Source organism: Medicago sativa, chromosome 6 (genome assembly GCF_051527215.1).
Source record: "Medicago sativa cultivar Bolivia chromosome 6, Bolivia_mono, whole genome shotgun sequence".
NCBI lineage: Eukaryota > Viridiplantae > Streptophyta > Magnoliopsida > Fabales > Fabaceae > Medicago > Medicago sativa.
Window position 1 is genome coordinate 16,564,941 of NC_140754.1, and position 19,452 is coordinate 16,584,392.

General features: G+C 32.7%; 1 pseudogene; it reads right to left on the reverse strand.

The window, feature by feature from the left end:
- Positions 1 to 15,844: 15,844 nt before the first annotated feature.
- On the reverse strand, positions 15,845 to 16,972 carry LOC146913258 (putative F-box/FBD/LRR-repeat protein At5g25850; annotated as a pseudogene).
- Between the last annotated feature and the right edge of the window lie 2,480 nt (positions 16,973 to 19,452).

Here is a 19,452-nt window from a genome sequence, read left to right on the forward strand (position 1 = left end):
TTTTGATTTGTGGGCTTGCATGAATGTGGACCTTTTAATCTTGTGGATTTTTAAGCCCCATTACTATGTGGGCTGGGGCCAAAACTTCAAGGCCCCATGATATTGACACCTCTACATTCAGTTTCCTACAATTTTGAAGATTGTGTCCCAGAACTTTACAATTGACACAAAAAGGAGGCTGCTTCTCATATTGGATATCAATGGATAGAGCGTACCCTTCAGTTTCAACAACCACTGACTCAAATAATTGCTCAGATAGATCAACATCTACAAGCACCCTTGCAAAGACCCCAAATCTTCTACTAAGAGTAGCATCATCGATAGCAAGAGGAGTGCCTAAACATACTTAGTTATTCAATTTAAAATCCCTCAAATTTGGCATGTAGGATTGTTTATGTGTCCTTACCATTAGTATACTTAATTAATGCTTTTAACTTGGTCAACGTTGCCTAGTTTGAGGTTTCTTTCCAAATTTTGTATCAAGTGTCCTATATGAATTGGAACAAATAGGACTCGGAACAATTCCAGTATATACAAGCACAATCAAACACGTCTGTCAACAAATAGGACTTGGAACCATTCTCACGTTTCAATACAATAGAGAAAACTAAAATTAAAAGCATATCCAAACAGAATCATCATTGAGCCAGATATATGTTGTCCAAACTATCAAACTAAATGGCTGCAGCATATTAGAATAGAAAGTAATGAAAAAAACATATAACTTTGCAAGTCAAATGAGCATTGTTCTTGTGATTCTTTGATGGCAAGTACGCTCGGTAGAAGTGTTCGCTTCGCTTAAATTGTTAAATGTTTGGCCTATTCAACATTGAAATTGGTCCGTCCAGTCAAAAACGTTAGACCTATAGTATTTTAGCATAATTTTCGCATAATTTTTTTGACGTTTTGGAATTCAATTGGTATATTTAGTTTTATGAAAGTGATCTCTATCTGAGATTGGATATCACACAACTGTCAAAACATGACAAGACTTTTTTTTTTGGAATGTGACTATGATTGTTGTAACAGGCGTTTTATTTAAACATCAAAATGTCGATACCGTACATGTATATCTCTATCTCATAATTATATTTTACACTTTACATATATTTCAAATATACACTAAAAACATTGTATTTGGCACCATTTTGCTTGTTGTAAACACATTTCAAACTATTACTGAAAGGTAGTTGACATACAGCATAACTTAATATGAGGGAAAATTGGTAATCAAAACTATAGTCTTTTTTTTTGGATAAGGTAATGAAAATTAAACACCAGGAATGGCCTGGAACCAATTACAAATTACAGTGACTGTTCTAAGGAATGGTAAACCTGTAGAATCTCTATGTAACAAAGGTAAAAGAAAATGTGGAAACACTATCTCCAGACATCAGAGAGGAGCTAAACTTAACTTCTACAATGATGTTTGTGACCATGATAGGGATATTGAGTTCCTTGTCATGAAAATACCGATTGTTATGTTCGATCCAGATTTGCCATATGCTATGAATGATGACAGAAATAACTATTGTCTATGTTAGTGCATGTTCATTATGAAGGTGACTAACTGTGACTACAAATATAATGTGATATCAAACATGCACATTTTTTTGCCACAAAAGACAAAGCCATGGAAAAATCTTTGAATTTTAACCATTCGATAGAATCAATGACAACCTTGAAATAAAAAACTTTTGGGCAAATCCCATGGAAAAATCTTTGAATTCTAAAATATAGCTTTCTATTTGACAGTAGATAAGTACTTTTGCATAACTCAAATTTATATATATTTCTTAGTAACATAACAGAAACGCCAATCCCATGCACATAAAAGATTTGTGTATTTTAAACATGAGAACAAACTTATTAACTTCCAGATTATAAAGACAGTGCCAAAATGTATGCAAATCAACAGCATATGACTGCAACAAAATTTCTGTTCAAATTATCATATTTAAGTGAAGGAGAACAGAAAAAGATAAAGGTGAATTCATTGACAATGCTGATTTTCATTGGATACTAACAACAAATAAAATTTATTCAGAAATAAAAGATAATGAAATAAACTAACAAGTAGAAACGATCTTCCTTTCCATGCAAGGTCACCGAACATCTTCATTATCAAACTAATTAAGAAAGTAATGAAAAACAGTGATGATTCTAGAATAAATACTTAGTAAATTCTAATCAAAGTTTACATCCTGGAGATATCCTTCGATAGGAGGACAATTCTTTTCTAATTTTACTTTCTTCCAAATGCATTACATAAGTAGTAGTAACGCCAATTGTTAGGAAACATGGCATCCATTGATGAAGGAGAGAAAAGCTTATGAAACTCTTTGTATTGAAGGAAAATGAATATAATTACAATATGAGAAAGTTGTTCCACTAATGGGGTTATTACAAGTATATATACTAATAGGACTAATACTACTTGTAACTAAACTATGTATCTCTAATAGTCCCCGTCAAGTTGGAAGGTGCTCAAAACACTTCCAACTTGAAATGAGAAAATACAAGGAAATACATCAAGCAAATGAAAATACAAGGAAAGATGCCGGAAACACATCGACTAAAAACCAAAGTCATCAAACAAGTGCGTATCCAACAAGAAGCAACCACAACTCAAGGTTGAACCAATTGAAGGAAGAAGCATCAAAGCAACGCTTAACCACCATCCGGTAGAAGCCAATATCAACAAAGCCAATTAAGGCACAACGCTTAACCATCAAGAGTTATCAATAACTCAAGACAGAAGCCAAGAAAAGAAATACAAGGATATCCAAAATCAATGATGATATCCAAAAAGAAGTGCAAGGAAGGGCCATAGTCTACAATGGAAGGAGGTCATATACAAGACCAAGGTTCCAAAGATAAAAAGTGATGCCCTCCAATTCCGAGCCGAGACAAGGAAAAACTAAATACAAGCCAATAGAGATGCATAGCCATGTGATGTGTCTTCAAACCATAGAAAACAAATCCATGTGGATGCACTCAAATAGAGACCAAAACCAATGCTTCCAACAAAGAAGCATAACAGAAATCTAAAAGTCTTCAATTGTCACAATAAGAGACAAACCTTCAACAATGAAACTCAAACATATCCACAACAAACTGTTTGTAATTAAACAATCCTCTGAGCAAGAACTTGTATTTGTCTTCAGCCCATGTACACAAAACATATAAAAGGTATAAAGTGGATCAGATCTCCAGTAAAGTGCAGCTGCTGAAAAGCAGAAATAGAATACAAAAGTTGGGTACAATTATGCAGTCAACATGTACCAACTGATGAATGGCAGCAAGCCTTGTACTTTCAAAAGAAGAAAAACAATCCACTAAGAATCAAAGGCTGTGAATAATGGTCCAAATACGCACAGGAGAAATTATGTAATGCAAATGAGTAATAGAACACATAATCCAGACGACAAAAGCACCATTCTCATTGATCAAAAGCATTCACCATTTTCAACAGAATCAGATAGGACAAGAATCCAATCGGAGGCTAAAAAAAATGATGAGGTCGAAGCAGATAACACAAAACTGATAACTCAAAATTCAAAGCCAAACAAACTGAACTTCCAGCAGAATAGCAAGAATGAATAATCACAATAAACGCTCAAACCAAACAACCTAACCTTCAAACCGTCTTCGAGAGTAATCTCACAGCAAAATCGGGAGCAAGAATTAATTGAATCAAGAACAATGCTTCAAATCCAGGCATAAATTCACAAATTGCTTCAGTGAAGACTTTTCACAAACACCTTGAGAGCACAATATTGCCTCACACCAAAAACAAACCATAGTCCAAAGCATCTTGAACCAAACTTCAAGCAGCAACAGTGATGACAAATTTGTGAGAGAAAGGAATCGCGATCGAAATGAATCAAGGACAGAACGCAAGAAAACGAATCAAAATATGAAACATAATCACATACTGGAACGAAATGCTATCGAAATCAAAAAACATAAACCCTAGAATTTAGGAATTGCGAACAGAAATCTCAAAATAGAATTGATTAGAACAGAAAGGTGATTCAAATGAGGAAATCGAAGCAAAAACAAACAAGACTTAAGAAACTGATTTGAAAAATTGAATCATGCAAGAGAACAGAAATCGGATTGAAGAAAGGACCTGAGGATTGGGGAAAACAGTTATGTAAAATCAAGAACAGTCGAAAGTGAAATTGATCGAGAAGAAAAGGAAAAACAATGCAAAAGGAATCAGAATCAATGAAGAGAAAACGAAGGAGTATGAAATGATGAAAGGAAAATTGGAACGAGAGAAAAAAAAAATGAAAGTGAGAAAATTGAATTTTCTCGAGAAAATGCAGCGGAAAATCCTTCAAGGAGGATACCAGATTTGCTCTGATACCATGTTAGGAAACATGGCATCCATTGATGAAGGAGAGAAAAGCTTATGAAACTCTTTGTATTGAAGGAAAATGAATATTACAATATGAGAAAGTTGTTCCACTAATGGGGTTATTACAAGTATATATACTAATAGGACTAATACTACTTGTAACTAAACTATGTATCTCTAATACCAATTGTCATGTCTTGTAAAAGACTCGCATTTTGTAAAATATATTTTAAAAATCGAATATCATTTGCCGAGACATTGAAGTTTAAAATAGTACATGATCTAAGGTGAGATGAAACACATTCAAGAACCGAAATTGGGCATTTCCATTCCTCGGATAAGTCAGTAAACCAACCGTTATTAATACAATTAAACTGACCATCCGTTATCCTTATACTCAATCTAACCAACTTAGGCAATGTAATGGATTTAAGCTCCTCTTCTTCTTATGCATTGTTTTTATCACGTCTCATAAAAAAGATAAGGTCAGCATGCAAATCTTCTAGGATAGGACAAGCATAAAGAAAATTGATGTAATAATTCCGATTTTCAAAAGTAACTGATTTCAGATTTAGGGTTTTGAGTGATGGAAGATGAACACACGAAGTATCCTTTTCAACATCTACGCTTTTAAGTTTTAGATCAACAAGGGATTGAGAGACAAAAAGACGGGGCTTCAAGGTGTGAGAGGGCAATATGATATGAATTTCCTCTATATGACGCTGTATTGCGGCTTTTAGCCATTTTGACACAATAAATTTTCTCTCTTTCGGAGGGTATTCATACTGATCACACTTTATGCGAATCGTTTTGAAGAGTGAATAGCGAAGTGGGGTCCACCGTTTGGAAAGAATGGCCATTGCAGAAGCCCGTTTCTTTGGGAATAAAGAGAGAATATAAAGCAATAACTCATATGGTAAATCGCTGATTCTATCGACCAGATTGTTTCCACGATGTGCCTGCAGTGAACAGAGGAACAAAGAATAGAAAGTATGAAAAAATACAAAGGAAAAGATGGAACAAATTCAAAGGAAGAAGAATAAAAGGATCAAATAAAAAAGTAGCCACATTATGACGGCTAGCATAGTTCTCCATTTCCGCAACACTACGCGTACGTAGCTGCTATAGCACTGATATTGACTACTCGGGTAAATGCTAATGCCTAGACATAGGGTTAGGTTTGCATTCATACACATTGCTCGATCATATGGAATTAAATCAATCAAATATTTTGCTTAGAATTAAAGGTTAATTGATATAATAGATTTCGCGTCATTAGATAAACATGTCACCGTACAATGAAGAATAGATGGATATATAATTGAAATATGTTGAGTATATAATCGAATAATGAAAAGGACATTAAACGATTAGTTAACAAAGCTTAGTACCGACCATATAATCTCTACACTCTTATTTCTTTACTTACATCGCACAGACTAAAATATATGTTCACACAAACCAACTTTCCATACTCTAAATAGTACTCCCTTCGTCCCTATATCTAACCACCCATTTGACTTTATTTTTGTTCCTAAATCTAAAACTCTTTTCAAATTACAAGATGCATTTGTTATTTTTTCCTAAACATACCCATAATTAATACTACTAACTTATCTTGAAATTTAAAAAGTCAAATTTAATACATATACAAATAAAGGACAATATGGTAATATTAACACACAAAACAGACATAATAATTACACTGACAGCTTTTCTTAAGAAATGTGAAAAAACAAAGGGAGGTTACATTAAGGGACGGAGGGAGTATTAATTGTTGAATGACTTTTGTATCGCGTGAGTACCTACGAATATGATGAATTGGAATACTAAATTTTGATGCTGGTAAAAGCAACTTAACACAAACTACATGATTGAATTACAATGAATCTAGGCTAACTCTCACTTTGAGAGGATTTACAATATGCTCCTGAATAATTGTTCTTGGCCTTTACAATTGATTTGATTCCAACTAAGAACAAAAACCTTTTTTCTTTATGTGTGATTTTTGTGACCACTCACACTGATTTTTGAAATTCACATTGAAGGAAGAAGCATTTAAGCTCAATTGGTTGGTTGGTTAAGTGTTTTACTTGTTAGTGCAAGATAAACGTCAATAGAAAAAATTGTAATAACCACCAACAAAAACATTCATCCAACTTGAATAGCTTCTCTTTATATATTGGTGACCACTTGTCATTACCTCAATTATAGTCATATGTCTACTTCAGATCTTGACGTTTTATAACCATAACATTAATACTAGATGATGACACTAAATACTTCATTTGTCTTCTATTAACCTACATGCCTATATACATAGTTAGTAGAAGACTTAAATCAAATTAGACGAAACCAAATCAAAGCTAAGAGATGAAAATGGGCTTATTAGTAGAAGACTTAAATCAAATTAGATGAAACCAAATCAAAGCTAAGAGATGAACCTATATATATTACACCAAAGTTGTTTACGGTGGTTGTTTGCGTTGGAGTTTTGTTTAGGTGGTGAAGTTGGTTTCGGTAGTGGTGGGTCTTTTGGGTGTTGAAGGTTCAATCATTAGTTAGGTGATGATTGTATTCGTGTCTTTATTGGTGTTTATTTTGGGTGTTCCGCCTATATACGGCGTCTTTGTAATCTTTGATTTATCGGTCTCAGTTCATCTTGAGCTAGTATATATAATATTGATATTTTATTTTTTGTGGTGGCCGGGGTTTGAACCCAGACCTTACATATATTTATGCATTATCCCTATCAGCTGAGCTAAGCTCACGAGGACATATATAATATTGCTATTGTTTCTAGTGGGGTATTTTCTATTTCAATTGGATTTAATTTTTTTAAATAAAATTTAGAATATTATTATTAAAGGATAAAATAGTAAATAAAATAATTTAAATCAAGGGTAAAATAGGTAATGAAAAAGTCAACTCAAACTCATGTATTTTAAACCTATTTTATTTATATACATAGTATAGATTTCGTTGATTAAATTATCACTTTTATGTATGTTTTCCTATGTATATGTTATTTCAAATATAAAGGACTATGTCGGAAGTTGCATGAACTATCAAAGGTATTATTGAAAATTAACATAGGAAATACCAACAAATTTGTTTTTTCTATATATGTTATTGGTTATAAATTACAAAAATTGCAAACGTATTTTCAGATTATTTGTGATATGGCATGTATTTCATGTTTTATTTCTTTAGAATTGCAAAATTGAGATTTTTTTTAAATCATGTTATTAGAGATGATAACAAGTTTTAACTCAAAAAGAAATATTTTATAAGAAATCATGAAGATTAAAATTTGACACATCTACCCACAGTAAACTCATGATTTTCTAGGCCAAGGTTGACAAATAGTAGTCTATGGTCAAACATGATATTATTTTTTATTTGATTGTCAATTGTATTTTACCCCATTTCAAAAATACTTACAATTTCCTCTCAAAAATAATCAGACGCTCAAATATATAATCCACTTGAACTTTTCATAAAATCCTAACCAGAAAGAAGTTTAAACATCATTATAAGATCAAAAATCTAGTTTGATACACAAACCATAAACTTTTATTTTTATATGATCATATAATAAGTACGATTTAATAATTTAATTTGGGAAGAATATGAAAGAAAGCGAGGTAAAAGTGATTTGGTGGCTTCTCACCCACAAATGATACATAGTTGTTAGAAGTTGAACCATTGTTTGCAGAAATGTTGAAGATGTAGTGGGTCTCATCGTTCACATCAGAGGCTAAACCACCGACAAGTTTCTCAAACTTCAATTTTGCCTCAATAACTTGCTTGTTGTGTTCGGTAACAGCAAATTTAGCGATATCAATCACGAATGGATCACTGATGTTCAAGTCTCTGATGTGTTGGGCTTGATTTGTGGCCGTTGAGGCAAAGAAAACAACAAGTATAAGAAAAAGAGATTGAAATTTCATGATGCTTGTATTATAATTGTTATCTTTTCAAGCTTTAAAAGTTTTGTTGGTGTGAGTAAGCCTTGGCTGATTATGCTGTTATATACACAAATTATATAAAATTGTTAATTCTTTTTTCTAGTGAAAATACATAAAATTAAGTCAAACCTATTTTTACTCAATTAAGTCAAATTTATAATATTAAATAAAATAGGGGAACTTATATACTATTAAGTCAAACCTTTGTTCCTAAATATACGTTACAGTTTATCACTCCACACATGTATAAAAAATGTAGACTGATTGTAATTTTATACTCATTAGCACAATAAGAAGAGAGGTCATACGGACACCAAATGCCCGTTTAAAAGGACTAAACTCTAGTCTTAATAATGCATATTGTAAAGCTACAACATGAACGAAGGGAGTATAGTATACTAGCATGCAAATGGGCGCACTCTATTGCCTGTATGTCTTCTCTTTTTGTTTTATTTTATGCTATCATGCATATATCCTTCCTTCCTTAAAAAAATGCTAACATGTGTATAATTTTTTTTTTGTCAAATGACTTAGTTGCTAGAGCTCATGCATTTAAATGCAGAGAAGTGGGGTGTTCGGGGTTCGAAACTTTCCCCACGCATATCCTTATCCTTATCATTATCCTTATTATCTAATCCATCTTAACATTGAAAACCTAATTTCCTAACCCTGACCCTTTTTTTGGGCGCCAATTTTGCCTTAATCACTGTAATTATTATTCCAACTAACTATCACACATTACAACACAAATTTAAATTTCAAATTTCCCAATGAATCCTTTAGGGTTAAGTCTTTACATGTACCTTATTTTGCATTAATGATGTTATATTTCCCATGCACAATTTCATATGTTTCCTTCAACCCACTAAATTGCATTAATGCAACCTTATCTTGCATTAAATGATGTTATATTTCTCATGCACAAATCCATATGTTCCCTTCAACCCACCTAATGCATTAATGCAACCTTATTTTGCATTAAATGATGTTATATTTCCCATGCACAAATTCATATGTTCCTTCATCCCACCTAATTGCATTGTAAATACTATCTCATTTAAAATGCACTATCTCATCCTCTTCAATTTCCAAGGAAAAAGTAACATACAACTTCTATCTTTGTCAAGATCTCGTACCTTCTCTCTCAATTTGATCTTCATTCATCTTCTTAATTATTCCCTCTCCCTCTCTCTCTCTCTCTCTCTCTCTCTCTCTCTCTCTCTCTCTCTCTCATAACCATTTTTATCATCAAAAATGTCTTTTTCCTTTGTTAACTAGTTACAAACCCGTGCTTCGCACGGGTTCAATAACGTATTCGATAAAAAAAAATCTTCGAAAGAAGAGATGTTAAAACGATGGAACATTGTGATTCATCATAAAATATGTATGTGCTGATTAAGAGAGCATATAATCAGTTTATGATATTAGGAATTGACATAATATTTAGGATGAAAACAATTGGAACCAATGATGTGTGAATTATGATTACATATTTTTCAAAATTATAAAAAAGAGTTTTGTTGTTAGAGAGTTACCAAAAAAGGATTGATACTCATATTTACATCAGATGAAATCAAGCAAAGAAGTAGCATCAGTGAGTGAAGATAATCTAGTCTAGGATTAGAGTTAAGGTGATCTATTGAAAGTGCAGATCATGAACACCAAATCTTTATTTGGGAACGATTTTGAACGTGCATATTTTTAGGTGGCTTCTCTAGATCAAAAATTAGCTTATCACCTACCTCTAACATATGTTCTCTGCAAAAGTTGAACCATTGGCCGCCTAAGTATTTTTCTTAACTTGCTCTCTTTGTCGTTATCAAGCGACACTTATACCTTTTTTGAGCTTGTTTGTCGATGAGTGTGATTGTTTTCCGTGTTCCTTTTAGAAATGTCCTTGATATCTCATTTGGGAAGTGCCAGATACAAAACAAATTGCAGTGTTAATTAGATGTTATAAATATTATGAATAATTATTTGAGCCTAAATATTATGTCAGTTTCTTATATCATGAACTAATTATTTCTTAGAACAATCTTTCTTTGATTGATGTCTTCAAACATTTGGTGCAACTCTCATAATACCATCCAAACAGGTTAGGATTGAATTTAGTTGTTTTCTAAATAGTGATGCAGTATGTATCCTAACACAAATTATGCACATGAAATAAAAAATAATGCAATATGTATTTTTAATTTGTGCGTAAAAAAACTCAAAGCATGTTTATGCGTAAAAAAAACAGACCTTGACTAAGTTTATAAATTCAGAAATTGGCCTAACCTGAGACAGATTGGAAAAATCGTTGTACGAAGTACGTTGAGAAGAAGCCGAACTCTGACCTAAGTTCTGACTGAAGCTTTGACTATGAGCTTGAGAAGTGTTAAGGTCACGGCAACAATTCAAGAAACATGGTCAAAAAACAATCAAATCAGATTGTGAAATAATAAGTTACTCTAACACTGTATTGTGAAATTATAATGCAAACTTACTAAGTCTTAAACTTCTCAACAACCGGATGATGTAGGTTGATGAGCAGCCTCGAACCTGACCAATTGTTTTATATATTTGGGTTGTCATTGACTACAAAATGGAAGCAAAGAACTCAAGGTAAATAGATGGTAAATGATAAAGCTACGAAGTATTTTTCCCATAGTGTTACATCAACTATATTCCCACTGCATAAGGAAAGACACCTTTCAGGTCATTATCAAACTTATACAAAATCCTATCATCTGATGCTGACAAATTAGAAAATAATACCTTTTATCTTTCAACACAATGTTCGTACACGATTTCTTTCCAGTCCCAATTGGTGTTGTCTTGACAATCTCATGAAGAAGCCTGATGATTTCTTAAAAAAAAATTACTTCTATAAGAACATTATAATCCGAGAAAACACAGAAATAAATTAAAGCACATAACTATACTATATAAAACGTCAGTTTTGAATTTTCCATCTTGAATTTTCTTAAATGACTTAAAGCGAAATTCATGAGTAAGAACGTTAGTTAACTTGTCATACTTCTGCACCTTTGTACCAGAACCAAAAACAAACTTAAAGGGATTAAATGCAATGTCATTATCAAACACACCGACAATTATACAAAGTATAAGTTGTGTTTTCCTCAATCAAAGTCTTCCAATGCTCCAATTCTCTATATAGAGTTATTACATGAACTCGATCACCCTAAATCCGAGAAAGAAACCAAAAAATATAAATAAATCAAAATGTACACTAATAAGTAACATTGATAAATCATAAAGGAAATTACAACAAATTTTAACTAACTCATCTAACATTTGCATCACAAATAATGAACTTCATATGTTGATTCTTATTACTACCGGTCACAATCCAAGAATCCAGCACTCCAAATCCTATTTTCCAAATGTCCAGATCGTTTGTGAGATCCTTAATGTAGTCATAATCCATTGACATTGAAAGTCCTATATAAAAATACAATAATACATCATTTAATTTTATTCCCTTTGTTAATTCTGATATCGAAAGAAGCTAACATATTTCTATGTGATCAATTTTTGTATCATCAAATCAACTTGATCTTAAATGCACAAATTTCTGTATCATCAACTTTCTGAATCTCAATGATATAGGAAAAAATAAACCAAATATGAAAACTGTTACAGCTTTAGGATTACTCACAAAAACTAAAATAACTCACATGCATCAATTTTTTTCAACTACAGTACCAGAAGCTAAAATAACAATTGTGTCAAAACCTTACCATGAGCTAAAATTCAATCATCATGACCTCTACTATACTCCATTTAACAAAGGAAGATTTTTCTACAGCCATGCAACATAACAATTTCTGGTACATAATCCACTAACAATTGAAAAAAAAAAACCATAACATGCAGAATCGTGAAAAAAGGAAGAAAACCACCTATGATGAAGCAAAAACTAAAACAGTGTCGAAAAATGAACCACTCAAGTCATAAAAATCAGTCAATTCAAGTCATGCATGGTCTCAGAACCATGAAAAAAGGAAGAAAATGACCTCTTATGAAGAAGAAAGTGAAACAGTGTTCCCAACTGAACTTAGATACCGTTTGTCCAAGGTTTTTTACGGTCTAAAAGTTACTTCAAAACAAAGTTAAAATAAAGGCCTTTAAGAAAGAAGCTAAAGTTGTTTGGTTTCTTTGTTTTTTTAGTTTTAAAGCTATTTTTAAGTTAAATGTTGTTTGACAAAATATTGTACAAACATTGATTTTTTTTTTTATGGTGTCTGGGGTTCGAACCCCGGACTTGGCATATATTTATGCCTTTATCCTATCATCTGAGCCAAACTCACAAGGACAAAACTTTGAAACATATATGTTTAGTTTTCTTGAATAAGAAAAAGATATGCATAGTTTGTTACAATATAAAGGTGCAATATATATATATATATATATATATATATATATATATAAGTATAATTTTTTTAAGCATTTAGACCTTTTTTGAAGAAAAGACATCTACAATTTTACTTTTAATTAAAATCAAAATTTTATAAAAATAATCATACGCATTAAGCAACGCCAAAAAAAATTATACGCATTAGCGCAACATAAAAACAGACACACATAAAGTATTACTCTAAACGCTAATGTGTGTGTGTGTGTGTATTTGCGAGATTGAAGAAAGAAAATAAAAATATTTGGTATCATTAAATGACAGCATGAATAAAAATATTTGTGAGGCTGTAATGATTAAACGATATTGAAATTAAATATATAAGTGATAAAAAGATAATAAAATTGCTTTAAAAAAAGGTAATAAAATTAAATGGAACCTCTTTAAAAAAAATAAATGGAACGGTTCAAAAAAAAATTAAATGGAAGAAAAAAACATATTGAAATATAATATTAAAGAATAAAAGAAAAAATTCCCAACGTGAATTGAAGAGAGATGTTTGTGAAATAAATTGTCGAGAAGTAGTTTTTTGAAGTAACATTCAACAATTTTTGGCCAAAGCTCGTTCCATTCAATTTTATGCATTAAAAAAAGTACATATTTTAGTAAGTACTTAATTGATATTGTATTTGGCCTAACTTCTCCTTAAAAATGTAGAGAAGTTGAAAAAAAAACCGGGTCAAACGGTATCTTAATCTCCCACAGCGGAGTGTAGAAGCAACTGAATTTGGGAAAAAAATTTGAAAATAGTTAAAAATAAAAAAATTGGAAAATAGTTAAAAAAATCGGTGAGGTAGCACTCAACCAAGCAATACTAAAAAAAATTATATACATTAGCGTAACAAAAAAACAGACAGACGGACATAAAATATTACTCTAAACGTTAATGTGTGTGTGCATATTTGTGAGGTTGAAGAAAGGAAATAAAAATATTTGGTATCATTAAATGACAGCGTGAATAAAAATATTTGTATGGTTGTGATGATTAAACGATATTGAAATTAAATATATAAGTGATAAAAAGATAATAAAATTCATTTGAAAAAAAGATAATAAAATTAAATAGAACCTCCTTAAAAAATTAAATGGAACGGTTCAAAAAAAATAAAAAAAATAAAGTTAAATGGAAGAAAAAAACATATTGAAATATAATATTAAAAAATAAAAGAAAAGGTTCCCAGCGTGAGTTGAAAAGAGGTGCTTGTGAAATAAATTGTCGAGAAGAAGTTTTTTAAAGTAATATTCAACAACTTTTGGCCAAAGCTCATTCCATTCAATTTTATGCATTCAAAAAAATACGTTTTTTTAGTAAGTACTTAATTGATGCTGTGTCTGGCCTAATTTCTCCTTAAAAATGTAGAGAAGTTGGAAAAAAGTCGGGTCAAACGATACCTTAATCTTCCACAACGGCAATGTAGAAGCAACTGAATTTGGGAGAAAAAATCGAAAAATAGTTAAAAGTTATTAAAAATATAAAAATTATAAAATAATTAAAAAAATTAGTGAGGGGCAAAATGGGAAATTCACCCATATCATGGTGAGGTGGCAACAACCAAGTTCCACTAATTATGAAATTACGAAAATGCCCCTCATAAGGGCAAAATGGTAAAATTATAGGGATTGATATTTAATATATAGTAAGTAGATAGATGTTTTAGGCCAAACTGTTCAGTCTTCTTAACTATAGAAGTTTGTGATAATCTAAAATGGATGCTCAACCAAAGATATCAAACACAATGAATTTTATTACATAACATCTAGTGTGGTCTATATTGAATCAAACCAAAAGCTCCTCAATAGTGCCAACAAATTCCAGTAACAAGTACAATCAAACGACTGTGACAATAAACAAGCCTATATAGAAACTAGAAAACATTGATAATTCTAGTAACTATACTTAACTTCAAATGAAGGTTTACATCTGTTGTGAATTCCGGACTCAAATTTCACACCAATACAAACTATGATGTGTGGAGCAAGTATCAATGGCAACCAACGACCAAAATTAACCACAAGCAACAACAACAATATAAACCTAGTCTATAAACCAAGTGCATAGCAAAACCACAATCCAACCAAGGAATAAACAAGATAAAGAGAGTAAAGAAAAATAACAACACCAAGAAATGTTCACCCAGTTCGGTCCAACTTGACCTACTCTGGGGGAGAGATTGATCTCTCCAATCCACTATCAATGAGTTCTTACAAAGAGATACAAATGGGTTACAAGAAATTAGCTTCAACAAGCTCACAAAGAACAACCCTAATTTCTACCCATTTTCCCAATCTCACCAATGAACAAGACACTCATGAATTTTCACTCTCCCAAGGTGTTTACAATTGTTTCCCAACACTAGAATCTAACCCCCAAAAGAGAACCAACCCTTAGCCTTTGATTTCACTAAGGATCTTCTCTTTTGGTTTCACAAGACTCACCCATGTTGCTTACAAAAGACTCTTCATCATGTGTTTCCCAACCCCATGAATCTTCCCCAAAAGGCACCAACCCTTTTCCCAAGAGTCCCCTCTTTTGGTTCTCCAAGATTCACATCTTGAAGCTTTGAACCTCACCCAAGGACCCTCAACCTTTAGTATCTAAAACCCTAAAAGTTCCCTCCTTTGGTTTCCATGAGATTCACCAAGCTTACCCAACAAAATGGGTCATGGAGTGCTTAAAACGTGTTTCAGATCTGTCAAAATCGTGTCACGTTTGTCCAAATCGTGACACGGTTGATACGTACGACCCAAGGTACGACCAACCTTATCCTGAAAACTTGCCCAGCAAGCCGAAAATCGTGTCACGTTTTCCCAAAATCGTGTCACGATTGAACATCCAGAAAACATGTTCACGACATACCAAAATCGTGCCACGCTCACGAAATCGTGTCACGATTTCTCTGTTCCTCCAAAACTCCAAAACACCAAATTTTGAGTCATCCTCAACAACATCCTAGAGATATCCTTGGACAAGAGGACAATTCTTCTATAATCCTGCTTTTTTCCAAAAGCTGTCTAGTAGTAGTAACACCGATTGACATGTCTTGTAAAAGGCTCGCATTTTGTAAAATATATGTTGCAAATCGAAGATCATTTGTCGAGCCTTGAAAGTTTGAAATAGTACATGATTTGAGGTGAGACGAAACACATTCGAGACCGAAAGTTGGGCATTTCCTTTTCCTTGGATGAGCTGGTCATTGTCCACTGTCAAAAAGATAAGAAAAACGTTTATCAAAGTAAGTGAGAGAAAAAAACGTGCAAACAAAGTAACAAACATACAACTCAACAAACCTTTTTGATAAATAGAATTTCAAGCCCGGGACAACAGCGGAGGAGTTCTATTACACCGTTCCAGCAATTTAATGAGCCTAAACCAAACAATAGTTCACAATGAGTTAAGTTTCGGAACAATGGAATGACTTTGAAAGAAGCCTCTAGAGGTCTGGTTTTGAATCCTGTGATTATGGGTAGAAATTTGACATTATCAATACCGTTAAACAGATCATCCGTTGAACTGATACTCGCTCTAACCAACTTAGATAAGGTGAAGGATTTAAACCCTTCTGCCTCTTGTGAACTTTTTTCAACAAAAATCTTATCACTAACTATATAGATATATTCAGCATGTAAATCTTGTAGGATAGGACAAGCAGAAAGAAAAATGATGTAATCATTCCCATTTTGAAAACAAACAATTTTCAAATGTAAGGTTTTGAGCGATGGCAGATCAACACACGAAGTATCAATTGTAACCGCTCAAGTTTGAGAACAACAAGGGTTCTAAAGATGAAAATAATGGGATTCAAGGTGTGGAAATACATATTAAGATGAATTTCCTCAACACGACGCTGTTTAATGACTTCAAGCCAGGAGGCAAAGCCTTTGTTGAAGATTCTATGATGACATTGCATGCGGTTTCCAAACCAATAGTTGAGGCGAAATGATTTGAGGGATTTGATACTTGAAAGAGGTGATAGCATGATAGTATCGACAAAACGACCAAAACGATGAAAGGTTTTCAAGGTCTTTGAAAATTTCATTGTTGAAGTCAAGAACAGGGACTGAATAGAAGAGTGTGGTCCACCGCTTGGAAAGAATGGTTGTAGTGAAAGCTTGTTTCGTCTGAAGAAAAGAGAGTATGTGACACAATAAATCATCTGGTAAATTGCTGATTCTATCGACTAAACTGTTTCCACTGTTGAAAGGTGCATCCTGCATGTAAACCCGAATTTGTGTTAGTTTAATAATCCCTTTAACTGAATGATCAAGAAGTTTGACGCTCCAGCAGTTTGACGCTAGTTAGGGTCTAATCAAATAAAAAAAAAACAACAAACGGAGTGCAGTGAAACTTTGAGAACCCAATCGGTGTGTAGAAATTATGAAGAAAAATTAGTGAACCTGAATGAATTGTTCCTTCCGTTTCTTCATAGCTGCAAATCTTGAATGCTAATCTCCAAGTCGGGATATTTATATTAAAAGGCCCAATTTTTAATATATATATATATATATATATATATATATATATATATATATATATATATATATATATATATATATATAGATATCAGATGACTATTTCTTTTTCCACCCTAATACTTACTCACGCCCTATTATTTTTTCAAAAATACCCTCCTTTTTGGATTATGAAATCCGAACAAAATTGTAGGGATTTTTGGTCGCTTCAAAGACTATGGAACCTTTGATCGCTTGTGTCGGTTTGTCGCTTGTGTCGGTTCTCAACTTCGACGATGATACCTTCAAAGACTATGGAACCTTTGATCGCTTGTGTCGGTTTGTCGATGATCTCATTCTCGATATACAACCAACAGACCCCTCAAAACGTTTTGCATCAACTGCTGGTCTGGAAGCCTCATTCAACGTCGCATCATCAACGAACGTTTAGCCTCAAGGCTTGAAGCCGCATTACAGAGAGGTGTAGAGCAATTTCATCTCTATTTGTATTACCACACCTTGAATCCCATTATTTTCCGCTCCCGAACCCTTGTTGTTCTCAAACTTGACACGTTACACATTGCAAGTGATACTTCTTGTGTTGATCTTCCATCCCTCAAAACCCTAAATTTGAAATATGTTCATTTTGGAAATCCGAATGATTACATAAGTTTTCTTTCTGCTTGTCCTAACCTAGAAGATTTAAATGTTGAACCTATCTGTGCACTTAGTGAGATAAATGGTGATGAAAACAATGTACCAGCAGAAGGGATGAGTTCCTTGACCTTATCAAAATTGGTTAGAGCGAGTACTAGTTCAACGGATGCTATGTTTAATGGTATTGATAATGTGAGTGTTTAAACATAATAACACGAGCCACATATCAAACGGCTTCTTTCAAAGTAATTCTAGTGTTTCCAAACTTGATTTATATTAATCTATTCCTGGATGGCTCATTTCATGGATGGGATGATGTAGCAGAACTGCTCCGCCATTCTAGTATTATTTTGTTTGTTTGCTTGTTCCTTTTTTTATGTATTTTGTTAAATGTTATTTATGATCACTCTGACAGTGGAGGAATAACAGCTCATCTAAGGAATGGAAATGCCAAACGTCCGCTCTTGAATGTGTTTCATCTCACCTCAGATCATGTACTATTTCAAACTTTCAAGGGTCAGAAAATGATCTTCGATTTACGAAATATATTTTGCAGAATGTGAATCTCTTACAAGACATGAAAATCGGCATAAGTACTCATGAAATGCTTTTGGAAAAAAGTCAGATTCTAGAAGAATTGTCCTCCTGTCCAAGGATATCTTTAGGATGTAAACTTTCATTTGAATGGGATAGTTACTAAAATTATCGGTTTTTTCATTAGTTTATATTCTAATATGTTGCAACCATTTATTTTGATAGTTTGGACTACATATATAAGTCTAATTAGCTGGGATGAATTCTATGGTAGATTACCATTGTGGCTCAATAATGATTATGTTTGCATGCTCATAATTTTGTTTTGCTCTATTACATTGAAATTGAGAATGGAATATGTTGGCACTGTTAAGGAGCTTGTGGTTTGATTCTGATAAACTTCATGGTTCAGATTGGTACACCTCGTTAACTGCATTGTCCATGAAGTCAGCTATCTCTTTCTCTGTTATCCTTCAATTAAATACGATAATGTTATTGATTTGCATACATTTTCTGCAGTTCTTAGAGGCTTTGACAATGTTTTTTCTACTATCTGAAGTCATGTATGTGTTTGTGCACGTGCTTGTGGTTGCATTTATTCTATCTTGTTTCTATGACATATAACTTATCTGGTTATTTTTTAAAGTACCAATTCTTAGAGGCTGTGACAATGTGTTGAACAAAATTGTATTGTAACTACCTCTTGCCATTGTATTTTCTTTGGATCTTTCTATTGGTAACAAAGAAAGTGTAATAGTGGCAGCACTATGAATAAGATAATTACAGGAATATTAAGTTTTGTTTGCAGGAAAGAGAGTATGTAACACAGTAACTCATTTTCTTTATTGTCAGATCAGTTGTTTGATTCTGGATAAATGTTAATTGATTTTCTTACAATATTTTGTGGGTGAAACCAGAGCTAATAACTTTGACAGAACAGCGGCCAAATTAACTTCTCCTGAGTTCAGCCGCCAAGTCCAGGACAGTTTTCAATCCTATTTGTTATTTAACCTTTCAAGATGTATGAGAATTTTCTGATATGCTATTTACCTTAG